The following is a 15,899-nucleotide window of genomic DNA, read 5'->3' as shown; positions in this document are numbered from 1 at the left end:
TCATAACTGAGTGAACACACATTTTTCTAATTAGTATGTTACGTACCAATGTTTTCTTACAACATTTAAGTTGTGATTTAATTCTGAATTGATTAAATGTAACATAGCCACAACAATCTTAACCTGGCAAGCTGTCTAGAAAGTAATGAATGAACTTTAGTTGGAACATTTTTCATTAGAACAAGCTCGATTTCTTGCTATTTGTTTGCTATTTAACCTGACTACATACTGAGTTATTAAAGGGAGCAAGTCAACTAAACACAGCTTAACAATCTTTTTTTTTTTTTCATAAAATAAAACAACTAGAAGAGGTCACTCAGTAGAGTGCAGATCCCCGCCAGGTAACAGATGGTGAAACACCTATTACAATGCCACCACAACTGCCAGATGAAACCAGCAGAAATTTGCAAAGTTCAGCCAACATTAACATGACCTCTGCATAAACTGACTGTGCCTAACTGAAACAAGATTTCAAAGCGTTGTTAGTCACTTGCAGCCCCTAGTGGTCAGTCAAAAATCAAATTACTGCCTCTCAGTTGTATGTCTCACCCAGTGAGTCAAGTTACAGTTTACATCCATGTCTGTCCAGACTCATATAATTTATGTAAAGAAGACAGTGAAGAAAATTAATATGGAACTTACCATTATATTAACCTGTAACTTTGAAGGAATTTAAAAGTTTTTTTATTTTTTATTTTATTTTATTTTTTTTTTAGTAAAATGGAAGTTCTGATAGTACAAGTATGATTCCAGTGAATATTTTCCAGTTAAGAAACATTCTGTCTTCACTAATTGAGAGCTGAACATTATGATCGTACTGTGAAGTTGACCTTTGACCTTTTTGGATATAAAAGGTCATCACCTCATCATTTTATCCTATTTGATATTTGTGTGTATTTTGTTATAATTACTGTATGAATTCCTGAGTTATGGCCAAAAATGTTAGAAAATTAGTCACTGTGTCACATTGACCTTTGACCTTGAATCACCAAATTTCAACAGCTGGTCATTTGTGTCAAGTTTGAACAAGTTCCCTCAAGGCATCCTTGGGATATCACGTTCATAAGAATGGGATGACCTGAAAACATAATGCAAAAAAAAAAAAAAAGTAATAAAAAGGGTTTTTCAGGTCTTTTTTTTTGCAAATTTGTGAATCACAGAGATCCTTCAGCATACAGTCATGATTGTGCACAAAAAATTAGACTGATCGGTCTTGGATTATTCCAGATTAGCAGCAAACAGCCGAAGGGATCAGTGTGGCATCTACGTATAATGTGACTATGACTGCTACATCTAGCTCCTGAATCAATAAGACAATCGATAACGAACTGGACTGATAAACAGAACTGATAATAGCGTTGGTATGAATAAAATCTTATCAATTCCCATTCCTAATTGAACTGCAATTCATAAGTAGGTGCATGTTACAGAAAAACGACATATAAACCAAATTAGACTTGAAAACATAGCCATCACATCAAAGCTGTTCCTGAGCAGACTGTTGACTGAACTGCTGAGTAGCTGAGAGCAGGTTTTTACCCCTTCATCACTGCCACTCATCGTGCTGCTTTACTTCACCAGTTTCGCTGTGTAAGTTCCAGACTGAGTGACCTTTTTGTTTGGGTGTTTTTCTCGATTACAGACTCAATAATATCTGCAGAACATTATTATGATTGCAAGTCATGTTTTTACAGGGAGTAGAACAGCAGCTGGGTATTAACACAAAAGTCCTCTCGCCTGCCATACATAAAGTGAGGATGAATCAGCCTTTTTACAACTTGAGACTCATCTTTCATGGTTCACATGTTTCATCTGTGTAATGGATGCAGGCCTGACCTTTTCACATCGAGATAAACTGTGTTGCCAAAAACGCCTCCCCTCCCCAGAGCTCTGAAAAGCCAAATCACCAAATCAACCTTGTAGCCTACCAAGCAGTTTGCAGTTTGAAAGCTTACACTTGTACATCAGATAGATAGGCTTTAGAAGTAATCTGGAACTAAAGACCTTCAAGTTTTAATGTGCTCCATTTTGTAGCTGAGGTCTTTCTACTGATTTTGAGAGAACTGAATCAATTTTGTATTTTTCGGGGGGGCTCTACTTTCTCTTTAATTTTTCATTTGAGGTTGAAAAATTCAGTGAGTGTTTTCTTTGAGACACTGCCTCTGCATTACCTGAAGAAATTATTCTGTATAGAAGTTCAATATGTCTCAGGTTACCATGAACCTGCAAATTGATTTCTCCGAGTGGGTTTGCAGCCTGAAGCACATTTTTTATTCTCTTTGCTCTGAGAGGGGGAAAAAAAAACCAAATAATTTCACACATACACCATTCGACTTCTTTGTTATCACATGAAATGTATTGTTATGTTGCTCTATTTGGTGATGAAAATGAGTAATAGCCTGAGGGGAACAGGTCATCAAGTCATATTATTCCACCTGGTCATGCAGAAGGCAGAGGGAAAAGGTTGTATTTCCCTCTTAGTTAGGCTGGAAACATTATCGTTTATGACAGCTAAATGTGACCTTAATGGACAGAAACACAGATGTAAGCAAGAATATATCGGTTCTCTGTGAATTTCTAATGGTCTACACAAGAAAACATGGTCAGCGGGATGCAGGGTTTTATGAACAGCATCACCATGGTAACCAGGCAAGATCACTATCAGGGTGCATTCAGGAGATCCCAGGATTGCACTTTCATGTCTATGTTCTCATGCTCCAAACATCCCCCAACCCCACATTGTTTACAGACCTGTGAAATCTCCCAACATGCTAAAATGGAGGCTTCAGCTCATTACCCCTGTTACACTTGACTGGTAAGCTTTTCGACACTTGAATCAAATGGCAAAGGCATAATTGGATTCAAATGGGATTTTAACCTATTAGAATAATTTTCTGTGCACTGGAAGATGCTAAAATTTTAATGCTTAGTTCTTTTCATATTAAATGCTAATGAGTAATTGGTAGGTCAAAGCAAAGCCTATTCTCAACTCTCATGTAAATTAACAGTTGTGACTGCTATTACTCTCAGAAAAATGTGTTTTTTTCCCCTTTAATGGTGTTTGCATCTGTGAGTTTTTATTTTGGAAAAGTTGATTTAAGGACTATTCCTGCTGAGTTTGGAAGATTAGAAGCCCATTCCCACACAGGGCATGCTAATTTATCTAATGTGATTAAATTATTTAAAACAGACAAAACAAATCAGACACATTTTGGCATTCTTTGTGCTTGAATAACTCCGGCCTGATTTATTTTTCTTCATAAGAACTGCAACATCTAAAACCGTCATTTTTTTTACAGCATCTGACCTCTTTTCTCTGATGAAACAGAGAAGTTGTAAAGAGGTCGGGGTTTTTTGTGAGACGCTTCAATCAGAAATAAGTTTCATTTTCATGACAGGAAGCTATTAATAACCTCAAATGTGATCTGAAAGTTTTATCTGCAGTCAAAATAAACCAGTAATGTTACTTTTGACCAACAAAATGAGAAATGAGAACTGACCTTTCAGATACTGACATGATTGAAACCGCAATAACTGACTTTTCTGGTCACTTAACACCAGCAGAACAAGCTGTCAACACATCCTGACTGTACCCTGTTGGTTAGAATCACTGGTGCTGTTTAAGAGCAGGGTGAAGAAATAAAGTACACCAGCTGTATGCAGTGGGACAAAAGTTGTGAGGCATTTATGAAACAGTTCCAGTCCCTTGTTTTCCTTTGTTAGCCCTAACAAGGACTACTGTAGCTGAAAGAATAATTATTTTTTCTTTACTTCTATGTCTAACTGAGTCACATTTTTGATAGTGTGTGAAGCACATGTGTCAGTTGTGGTGAAAGATGACATATTTTATGGATTTTGTGCATGGGCATAGCAAAATGGCTTGATAGCGCCATAAAATTTCAATAATGTCAAAAAAGTCTCTTGGAGCCATACTCAAACCCAACAGGAAGTCAGCCATTTTGAATTTACTGTGCAGGTTTTATATTGTCCAGACAGCCGAAGTGAGGACAGGGGTGCATGGGGCTCTACCAACTGAGCTTTCAGGACGCCCTGACCATCTCTAGTTAACTTGGGAAGGTGATTTACCCTTTGGGAGAAAAAACCTAAAACTGAACACAATTGGAACTTTGTAGGAGATTCTAACTTTGCCCAAATGACCAGTTGGACTTGAGGATGAACTTATTAGATTATGGTAGATAAAGGTCAAAGGTCGCTGTGACCCCATAACTCAAGAATTCATACACTACAAAGACTGAAAATGCATCAAAATCAATGATGTTCTAATCATAGACATATCCCAGCCCCAGAGGGCACTGTGTCATGTCCTATCTACCATAAGGGCGTCTGAGTGGTCACTTCTGCCGATTTGTACTACCATGTGCAGATCTAAATCCTCCAGTGGTCAGAATATAAGATGGCTTCCTCTTTTCCAACAGCATGTTTTGGAGAAAGTTACTTCTTGAATGTACAACACACTTTAACACGAGTCCAGATGTGGAATTTTCCCTGAGATACTATTAATCACAGGAGAAGGGAGTCCTCGTGCTGGAAGCCTTTTCTCTGGTAGAAGTGAAACATGAAATAACCGCATTAAAGCAGAACATAAATCCCACATTTGTATAGCTTGTCCATCAGTCACAAAGCTACTCGCACACTCTCCTGTCAGGCTGTTGAAGCAGGCAGGAGTTATTTTCACAGACAGTTAGCATTTTTCAGACTGTCTATCTGTCTGTTTGAGCTCCTCATCATCTGTGATAGCGGATTCTTGGCTGCATGACAGATGATTCAGTCCAACGCAGTCTGTTTCTGCAGTAAAGACCTCGGGAGACACTTTGGACTTGTTTTTACTCGTCATGAATTTATTTCCTCCATGGCTACAAATCATGCAACATGAACCTTCAGTAACTCCTGTAGATTAAACTGGGCTAAAGAAACACTTTTAGGACTGACTGACACTAACAGACAGTCGCCAAGCAACATTAAGCCTTCTTACAACCCATAATTCAACACTCTCTGTAGGAGCCATTCCATCTTATAACGTCGATGACTTTTTCAACACCCAGGAGCAACATTACTATTTATTGTGAACTGTATTTCTGGTCACCTGGTAAATATAAGTCCAATATTCACTTCTAATTTAATTTGTTTTGGTCTCTAATTCCTGATGAAGATCTATCTGGCACTGCTAAATGCTCCACTGTGTTCACCAGCGGGTCCTAAACTTCATCTGCCTGCCATTTTTTGCCGGTCATATAGCATAGAGTGGCGAGTGGCCACCCATGTGCACAGATTTTGCTCTGTCGCTCAGAGTTAAGCGCACTGAACTTCTGCTGGTAATCGCCTGGTGTTATTTTTTTCACCTTAACTTTGTGTTCATATACAGAGATTTGCAAGCTTGTATATTAATATAATATTATGCTAATTATATATTATATTAAGTATATTAATTAGGAGTATCACTTTCATGCCTTTTATGTGAGAGATCTTATTATAATACATTTTCATGTTCATTCACGTTCATGATTTTTTCTATGTTTAGATGAGCTGGAAAGAGGAAATCTTGGTGACAATGTGGAAAAGCATTCAGCATTTACAGCAGGGTTGAACACCTGACAAATGGCCTTGGGTAAGGACATTTTATGACATTCAACTATACATTTAATATCTATATATCACAAGCAATGGCAGGGGATGGAAAAATGCAAGTTTGTGCAGCAATTTTTATGTTCATGCAGTCACAGTGACACATTGGATGAGGTGTGTGTAGTGGGGGGTAACTGGATGGGACAGACCATTACTCAGCAGGAAGTGGACAGTAAATAAAAGGGTGTGGTAGCACCTGCTGAGCATCCCCCGCTGAGTCTCGTCTTTCACATTTTGACTCCACCCTGAGTGTTGTGATGCAAAGCCCAACTCAGATGTAACAAAGAAAGATGTGATGTTTATTTTTGCTCCTGCAGAGACTGCTCATAGCGATGACGACGGGAGTTTCAGAGCAGAGAGGCGGGAGAAAAAAAAGGTGAGAGAAGAGCACACAAGCTCTACTCGCTTGTGTTGATCCTGGTGCATCTTCTTCAAACACCAAAGTCCCTACACTCCAGCACAAGCATATGCACCATGCTTCATGTATGCTCAAACAAACACAAACACGCTCGTACACACACGCCTTCATGCTTCAGCCCCCATAGACTGGTTGCCTCCCCTCCAATACCAACTCCACATCTCACAGAATTATTCACTCTTGGCTTCTCAGCAGGCCCTTTGTTTCCAAGGCAACAAGACTTGGTGGATGTGTCGGGTTTGCTGTAGTCTAGACAATCAGCATTTTAAAGGTTCCATGGCTTGATGGAAAAAAGTTGACCAGAAATTTATTGCTTCCAAGATTCTGGAAAAAGTACAGTACAGAACATGTCTTTTATTCTCTTTGAGGAATTAACAGGCTTGTGGAATAATGGATTACATGTAGTGGGATTACATAACTAGAATACAAAAAGGTAACAAAAAGGTAAAGAAGGGATTAAGATTACAGTCATATTTATCAAAAATGGGGATTATTTAGCAGGCTAATAATTTTGAAATTCATTTGAGTAAAAATTATATCCTACCATGTACACATTACAACATTTTAAGAGTCTCACAACACCACTCTGGTCTCAGTGAAACCAGTGTGTAGCGAACGTTAGCTACACAGAAATTCAGTTAGCTAGCTACTTGTCAATACTACTACTAGTACGGAAGAGTATTTTGGGACTGTAAGGTGGTGTTGCTGGTCACCAAGATGGTTTGTAGGTAAACGGGAGTTTTAGTACATGTGAATAGCATGATCAAACTTAACAAATTTTATATTAAGCTACACAATTTCACCTTCTTTGGCATCAATACAAAAGTACCAGGAAAAAAATTATGTCACATTAGTTTAATATTGTGAAACCTGACAAGATGCCATACACACATGACCAATAGGGGTGGTGTAGGGGCAGAATACAGTGACACAGTCATGGGTCGGGAAACGTGTCACCAGCAACAACAAATGGTGGAAAGTTTTGAGGACAGGCTCATTGAACAAGTCTGCAAGTACCCTCATCTTTATGACATATTGTTGTTACACAGCGACAAACATGCCTGCCACAACAGCTGACGACAAATAAGTTCACTTGTGGAAGTCGACGTTGAAACATGTTGAAATAAATAAAAACAGGCTTGAGACTGATATGCATGTGCACAGCGGGAGATGATGGAAAAACCTAACTCCTTTTCTTCTTTCTTTTGTTTTTACGGGTGGTTTATGTTCTGAGTTCTCTGTTGTGCACTCTAGTGGCGTTTTGCAGTAACACATGTAGACAATAGCTGCATTGTGAACAGTTCACTTCACTATCTCCGTATGATGCTTTCAGTGGCTGTGGGAGGTGAGGCCGGAGGTGGAGCAACATGGCACTGTTTTGACAGAAAAAAAGAGAGAGGTCATCATCCTTTAGCAGCCTCAGCAGGAACAGGGAAGACCAACAGTGGGGGATCAGATATTAGGGCAGCAGGTCTGGACATCGGAGACCCACCACCACACTAACAGTAATCACATCGCTGCAGGAGGTCAGGAAAGCACCGAAAACGCTTGCAGTGTTCTTGCTGTCACCTCACAGTGGATAAGGTCCAGATGCAAGTGATGCAGAGTCTGCATGGTTTGAGCTAAGATGCCACTCTTGCTGAAGAAAAGTGTGTGAGGGGTGATGAAGCTGTGGCCTTTACATGCGTCTTTTAGCATTCAGGCCCTGAAGGACAAAGTCTGTATAAATGAAAACTTAAACACAGTAACAACAACAAAAATAAGTATTGTACCTGGCAGTTGCTGAAGAATTCACACTTCCACACTCAGAAAAGTATCTCTGTCGCAGCCAGCTAAAAGTCAAAAATATAATGAAACAACTGACCCATCACTAGTTACTGTTGCTATGTCTGTCAAGCTTTCCATCCTCAAACATTTTACAGTGAAAACAAAGACAGATCGAAATTTAAAGTAATTGTTAAAACACTCAGTCTTCGATTTCGCCTTGTACAATTTGAAATTTCATTACAATAACACAGGAAATTAATATTTTACTAATTAATTTTGAAGGGTAAATTAGTTAGACTGCTCTTTCTCTCCATAAGAAGCAGGATTTTTTCTTTCCAGGACATTTGAAATTAGCTTGAGTATTTCTTTCTCTCCATTTATCTCCCTGAGAACAAGGACACACGAACATGGATGTGTAACAGGGTAGACTTGTATCATCACCTCTGTTTCGTCACCTTCACACTAACTCCCCTCCATTCTTTTAGCACTGGTTAGGAGGTGTTTCTGTGTGAACACTTCACAGACACTTCACAGCCAACGTCATTGTAAAGCTGTGTGCACATTTTGGCAACAGAAGTAGTGGTCTCTCCCAGTCATCCAGATAAGTTATCTGAAAATGTTGAACTAAATGTTTTACCAGCACCAAAATGTCTGGTTGTTGCATATATGATACATCAAAATTAAATTCCACTGGTTGACCTAAGTTGTACAGAATTCACAAATCACAACAGTTTCAAAGCAATCAGTGGCTGCCAGCTATTAAACTTCTTGACTGGACTGAAGATGTGTTCAAAACTACTTCTGTTTGCAGCACCCATTGACAAGCAGCGACCTTCCGGTCACAAGCTCGCTTCTCTAACCTTTAGGCCACCACTGCCAATGCAGTGCCCTGTGGTGACGGCCCAGAGAAGTCTACTATCAAGTGGCCTTTAAAAGTGTGATGATGTGCCGAAGTGCCAACTGTGGATGCAACCGACCAGCGGCACAGCTGACCTTGGCCCCTTCTCCCCCTTTCCTTGGTAAGTAGGGACTGACCATTCACCCACCTTGACAGTCAAGTTAGATTACTGCCACGCTCTGTTGATTTTAATATATTTATAACATGATAATTGTTTTTCATCCCTTCATGTTGTGTTGCCTCTTGCCTCTACTGACACTGGTTAGTTAACGTGTGAACCTGCAGACCCACTGCAAGTACCTTCATAGACGTGTTAAGGAGAACTGGATACGGTGGTTGCAAGCAGCTCTCTTACGTGTGAGGAAACAATATTTGGTGTAGCTGTATTGTTGTCAGAGTGGAAACAGTAGACTTTTAGAGTTGTAGGGCTTATACACGCTGTAACGTGCTGTGATAATAAAAAGGAAAATAGGATCTGAAAATTTTTCATAAACTGAGAGAAATACAGGAGAACTGTGACCCCGGGAAGAAACCAGGAGAGAGCAACGCAAAATGGTCTGGCAAGTATGTGTTAATGCCAAAAGACTGAGGCTTAAGTTACCTCCCAGCAAATATGGTGAAATGACACGTACTGTGCACAGTGTATGATAGTTGACAGAAGTACAGTCTATAATCTTGGAAAAAGAGGCAAAAGGTTTAGATTAAATGCAACAGACCCTGACACGGTCACCCATCCAGACCAGCTGGACTGTTTTGCTCTCAGGAAGAGAGCTGGGATGAGCTAAGCTGACCAAGCTTAGACCTAAGAGAGCAAGTGAGAGAGAGATACATCATCGTCAGCCCACTTTGTTAATGCATCGGCCGTCATCCTCCACCTCAAACCCCAACATAACAAATCCCAATGTAACCCCTTGGTATACGTCATGAATTTGGCAAATGAAGTGCTATGGTGAAAGTAACATTACTGCAGATACTAAGCAATCCAGACATGCTAACGTTAGCAGCTTACGAGCATATAAAGACAAAGTTTAATCCATTCCTCATGTGTGCTCTAGTGTTTTATGTTTTTGAAAAAAAAGATGCCACCTTCCAAACTCATGAGACAGCGTGTATCGCCCTTCTTAGAACCTCATGCACATTGCTTCAACATGGAGAGAAATCCAAAGCTTGACAGGCCCACAGCGCCTAGTTATGGTTTGTTAATCTGTGATTGGACAGTTGCTGTGCGGCAGAGGGGCTTAGTGAAGGGTCATTTATGAAATTTCAGAAAGGAAAACCAGGCCTGTGAGGATGGCATGGAGCAAGAGTTTGATAAATTAATATCAGGTCAGTGTGGTAAGACAAACTATTGAATTTTAGGGCTTTTAAATGCCACACATTTTAGTAGGTGCTACATCTGTCACCATCCCTTTGTGGTTATCTAACTATATTAATCTCCAACTACAACTTAAAATAAGATTGTTACCATTCAGAAAATGATATCTTTTGTAAATAGATTGTAGCATACCAGCAAAACTCTTTGAAACTACTGAAACCATCAATAACAATTTTCAGAGCTTATATTTTAGAACTGGCATTAAATTAATCAAGTTTAAATAGTATGCAGCATATGGTTCTATTATTTTAAGTGAAACCTGAATTTATGTAATTATGTATATATTATGCATATTAGATGTAAGAGGTCAAACTCTTTGCATGCATATTAATCTGAGAGCAAAAAGGAGGTAGAAAAATGAGCAGACTGACAGGGTCCTGCAGGCACAGCCTTGCTTTTGACCTGCGAGTGAAAACAAGTGAGATGAAGATGGAAAGGCTAACCTTAAGAGACATCACAAGCATTCATTATCATGCTGTCTTTGGCATTCTCTTCTGAGACACGTGATATTTAACAAAGGGACTTTTCTTTGGCCCACTTTTAATTAGCACAGAAGAAGATGACCTTTTTGAATTCGTCACAGCCCGTGTCACCTTCACAGAAGAATTTTAAACTTTTTATTGGCGTTATGGCTATAACGTGTTCAGATTAAAGCACTTAAATTTATATCCATAGGTGAGTTTATACGTATTAAGGCAAGGTTGGACTTTAGAATCAGAGATTAACTTCAGTATCAACTTTTATATTACTCCATGTACTGTGTCCACTTCCAGCATATTTTATCCTGTGTTTTAGGCAAAAAATGATGCAAGCTGCTCACTGTTTTAATAATATCACAACAGGTTATGCAGCCAAATGTTTACTTTAGGGAATTTTTCCCCACATATGAGCAGATATACTGATACTGAAAGATATCGCAAGTTTATCTGCTTGTGAAACTGTTGCTTCCAGGGCCCTTGGAGGCATCTATCTTTCCCTGTTGATAATCCCTGCATGATCTGCCCTGTGCATGTTGGCTATGGTGCAAGTGCATGCTGTTCATCCAAGCTCAAAGTTTTAGCTCTGCTAAGCAAAGAAAAAGAAACAAGGACCTAGTATATAGTCACACTGTGATGCATTCAGAGGAGAATTGAGCTGGGGGTGGTTACGGATGGTCTCTACTCACCAGCATGTTGCGCCTCCTATTCTGGATCTTTAAAAAGCAGACCATTTGTCCACATCTGGGGCCTTTAATCTAGATCAGACTCATCCAAAGCATGTCTCAGTGGCTGTCCAGCTGGTCCATCTGGTTGCACTGCTGCCAGTGGTAGGTCAGGACCAACAATTTGGGGCTGATCACCCCTTCTGTTGCAATGAAGAGCCTTGTGTTGTTCTGTGATATTATGTAGCATGACACAGGTGAGAATTATGTTGTGTGCTCGCTGTGGGTTTACAAGTTCAGACATGCAAGCACCTATTCAACATGCCATTTAAATGTTCAATTGTGCTCCTAGTTCTTCCAAGAATGATTAAATATGTGCCATCTACATCTATTTTGAATCAATGCTGAATCCACCCCTCCAGTAGGATCAGCATTATCTTGATTTTTAGCATCAAAATGATCCTAATCTGTATCTTGGAGTTTTGAAATCCATATCCCAGTTTTGTAGGATCAGGACAGTTTTGAAATACATAATTTTGAGATTTAATCTTATCTGGATAATTCTGAACAAGACTGAAAGTTTTGAAATACTGCCCCCCGGATGATTACCATGATTGCTCCTGGTGTATACAAAAGGCAGCTCGCTCAGTTGATGAGACAGGCCTGCACTGTGAGGGAAATCATCATACCGGGCCAACAAAGTGTTGAGAAAGTATAAAGAAAGTGAAAGTGAATAAGATCAGAGCAAAACAAACAAACAAAAAAGTTTGTCGTACACAGAGGGTGCAAAGAAAGTGTAGAAAAAACAAAAAGCGGCAATACAAGATGAACTAGAGCAGACAGGAGCTGAACAGAACATCTGCATGAGCAAGAAAAGATTTTTGGCATTTATTTCATGGCTAATTGTGCAGTTGAAATACAGGAGAAATCAGAAACGATTAAGATGGTGGTGGATGCTTCCAGGAGATTCTTGACTGCTGTGGACATTTTCTAACACAAAAAGCAACAGAACTTGAAGTAGCGAAATTTAGTCCAACAGTACCATTGCCAGCAGAAGAATTAACATTATTAGGAAGGAAGAACAGGGATAGGGAGTTCATTTAAATATCATACATAAATATATATGTGTACTTGCCAGAGTTATGTCCAGATCTACAGATATGCATCAAAGAATTCAATAAATAAAACAGGAGTAGCATTTATTGTTTAGGAGTTTCATCCCAAAGAAAAGAACCAGTGATGAATTATCCGTACACCGGAGAAATGCTTGCAAAATTGTTAACAGTGCAGTGGATAGAAGAGATAAGACTGCTGAGAGCAGTCATTTTCTATCACTAGCCAGTTCACAGAACAATCATTTAGACAGCAGAGTAGACATTTTGATAGAAATATAACATTATACAAAATCAACTGATGGGTCTTAAAGTGATATTTTTATGGGTACCAGCAGATATTGGTATTTATAGAAATGAAACAGCAGATAAGGTTGCAAAGGAGGCCACCAAAAATAACAATATTGATGTGGCAGTATTTTCAGCAAGACAGAAATCAAGAGCATTATCAAAACAGAGATTGAAGGAAAGGTGACAGAAGCAATTGGAGGAGGAAGGAAAAGGACAATGATTTTACAGAGTTCAAAGGAAGTGGGAGAGATGAATTGTGCAGGAAGGAATAGGAGAGATGAGACACTTATATCAAGACTTAGATTTGGACACAATGGACTAAATAGTACACATTTTATAGTAGGCAAACATAACACAGGCAGATCTGACTACTGTGGACAAGAAGAAACAATAGAGTATGTTGTGCTGCACTGTCTGAAATACAAGGAAAGAATGCATCTGATTCAAACCTCACAAAGATAAAAGTACGTCTTGAGAAAACAGTGACTTTCTAGGACTCCAACTTTATTTCCAAAATGATGGAGGGGTATCAGAGGTGCACCTACAGGTGTTTGAGAACAGGACTACCATCGGTCAGATGAGCTTAACTCACTGCTGATAAGGTAAGTTATCATAACGGCACTGAAAAAGAACTTGGCAAGTAGAGACCATTGCACCTCTCATCTTTTCTGTGAGTAAGTCACATAATCACACATAGTCAGTATGAAACCAAGGTGGGAAAACTACAAAAGGACTCAAAAATGAGTAGCATCAGGCTGCCTTAGTTAATTATTCTGTGTAATATAAGTTTGCACCGTGCCAAATGCCTCGAAGAGTTTCTCTGTGGGTTGCCAGATATGGAAGCAGTTGAGTCAGACTTGAGCTGTGATAAAAATACTTTGTACTGTAGTCTGGATGCCATATAGCCAAAACGTACAAAGTGAAGTGAAAAGTGATGCAGACACAAATAAATACAGCCTTTTAAAAAAGTATGGGGGCCATTCTGAGGTGATCTTAAAGGGATAGTTTGGATTATTTGAAGTGGGGTTGTATGAGGTACTTATCCATAGTCAGTGTATTAACCACAGCAGTAAGCATGCCTACAGTTTGAAGAAGCAGCAGGAGTACTGCTACTCCTAAACCAGTTTGACACTGCTGGGTTAGCAGTTTAAAGAAAAATTTTCTCACACACCATAAGAATACATCTCACCAACAGATTCATTCATTGGAATACACAAATGTAATTACAGATCTCGTTCCCTAATGATGGAGCAGTGATACTATAAGGCTCGTGTCCATCAAAGTGTTTTTTCCCAGCTGAAAACAACTTAAGTGCATGAGAGTACTTTGGAGGTGCAGCAATATTTCAGCTGAGACAGTAAGAATATCAGTTTAGACTAACTAATGTCAGGTGTCTTTGAGTATCCTGAAAAGTACTCTATAGAAAAAATGTGTTAATATTCGCACAGTCTGCGATTTCTTTTCTTTATATTGGTTATGACCACATCTCCATATTTGTCTGATATTATAGTTTGCTCTTCATGTGTAAAATACGCTGTTTTACTGTCAGTAGACTTGTCCATGTTGTGATTGGTCAGATGCTGCAACCACCCTGTTTATGTGAACACACTCATGTCTAGTTTGAAAAACCCTGGGTTGACATACCAAGCTGGTAACCACCTTTGTGTGACCGCTTGTCCTTGATTGCCTTCGTTAGTTTTAGTGAAGCCAGACAACTAAAAGATAATCTGGGTTTCTTAAGCCTGCTTCGTAGTACAGGCCTCAGTATTCAAACTGTGAGTGTATGGACCACTGTAGGTTATGGACTGACTGTTAATAAGTACGTCACTTCAAAAAACCCAAACTATCCCTTTAAGAACCTAAGTATGTTGAAATGGTGGTGAAGTGTGACTGCAGCCTTTTGGCTCCTGCTTTTGAAAATTCTGATACACTACAGAAGAAATGAGCTCATCTCACAGATAAGTGTTTGTGAGTTAAAGAAGTGTTGCATCAGCCGAGCTCAGAAGATCCTCCTGGCTGCACACGACCACGGGAGGAGAAGGTTTTCTTCTCTCCGTTTGTTCTGATGAATATTTTCTTTTAGTAACAGAAATGGGCAGCATGACTGTAAAAAGTAATCCCCAAAACTAATTGAAAAGAGACATCAAACCAGCATTTCTTTGCACACTTGCTGTGCTTTTGCCTGTCTACAAAAATAATGAATAAAAACCACCACAATCGAAGCACTAAAGTGTGTGGCTCTGGGCTGACTGCAAGCCACAGAGGTAAAAGTGATGAAAGTAATGGTCATATTTTGAGAGCAGTAAAGAACATGTTTGTCTCTTTATTTTCTCCCTTTGGTGAGAAGCCAAGGAGACATTTAGTTGTCTCAAGTATGCAGACGTGCCTACATGCACGCGCCTGTGCACATACATGCATCGCCTCCCAGCCGTGGAAATGATTATTTTCTCTCTTGGCTCACCTCTCCTAGCCAACCTCCTGCACTGAATCAGTGTCAGAGCAGCAGAAGAAAAAGGCTGTGAGCTGTCTCCCTGTTTTTGCTCTCTTGGGCATTAACCATAGTGTGGATGGTGTCTGATGGACAGGGCAGAAAAGGAGGCAGAGAAAATCCTGTTTACCGTTTCTGTTAAAGAGCAGCGGCAGAGGAGTAGAGGCCTGCAAGCAGGGTGGATGAAGGATGGAAACAGTGTTGAGGAAGTCAGCAAGGCAACAAACATGCCCACCCATGCATATTGCCACACGTCACTCCTTTTGGCTACTTACCTGTGGACCTTTTTTCACTGGATGAAAAGGTGAAATGGGAGGAAGTGCAGGAAATGGATTCAGCTGTTTCGTGCGATTCTTTATCGAGACTCTTACTGGTTCTTCATTTTTTTTTTTGTGGAAAAAATAGGCCTGCACAGGTTTTCAGCATCAAAGCTACTGTTTTATTATCTCTGAGTCTGAACAGAGTAGAAAAAACGTAACTCATCATCTAAAATGGATGAAGTGAGTTTTGTACAGCATTTGTTTTCATTGAGGTTTTCTTACTGTAAACACGTTAATCGTAAGAGATGGATTTAAGCCAGCTGGATCTGATTGAGACCGACTGTGCAAACCGTTTATAATCTGCAGTAGAAAAACAATAACCTTGTAAATGGTTAATCCGTTTGTTTCTCTCTGGTTGGAATGCATAACCTCCGACATCTTTTGACAGGCAGGTGATGTGTCATAAACGAGTTTCCAGTTTACAGTAAGCACTATTGTCTTCTCTC

Source organism: Lutjanus erythropterus, chromosome 5 (genome assembly GCF_056507025.1).
Source record: "Lutjanus erythropterus isolate fLutEry1 chromosome 5, fLutEry1.hap2, whole genome shotgun sequence".
Classification (NCBI taxonomy): domain Eukaryota; kingdom Metazoa; phylum Chordata; class Actinopteri; order Lutjaniformes; family Lutjanidae; genus Lutjanus; species Lutjanus erythropterus.
This window is presented reverse-complemented; position numbering follows the sequence as displayed.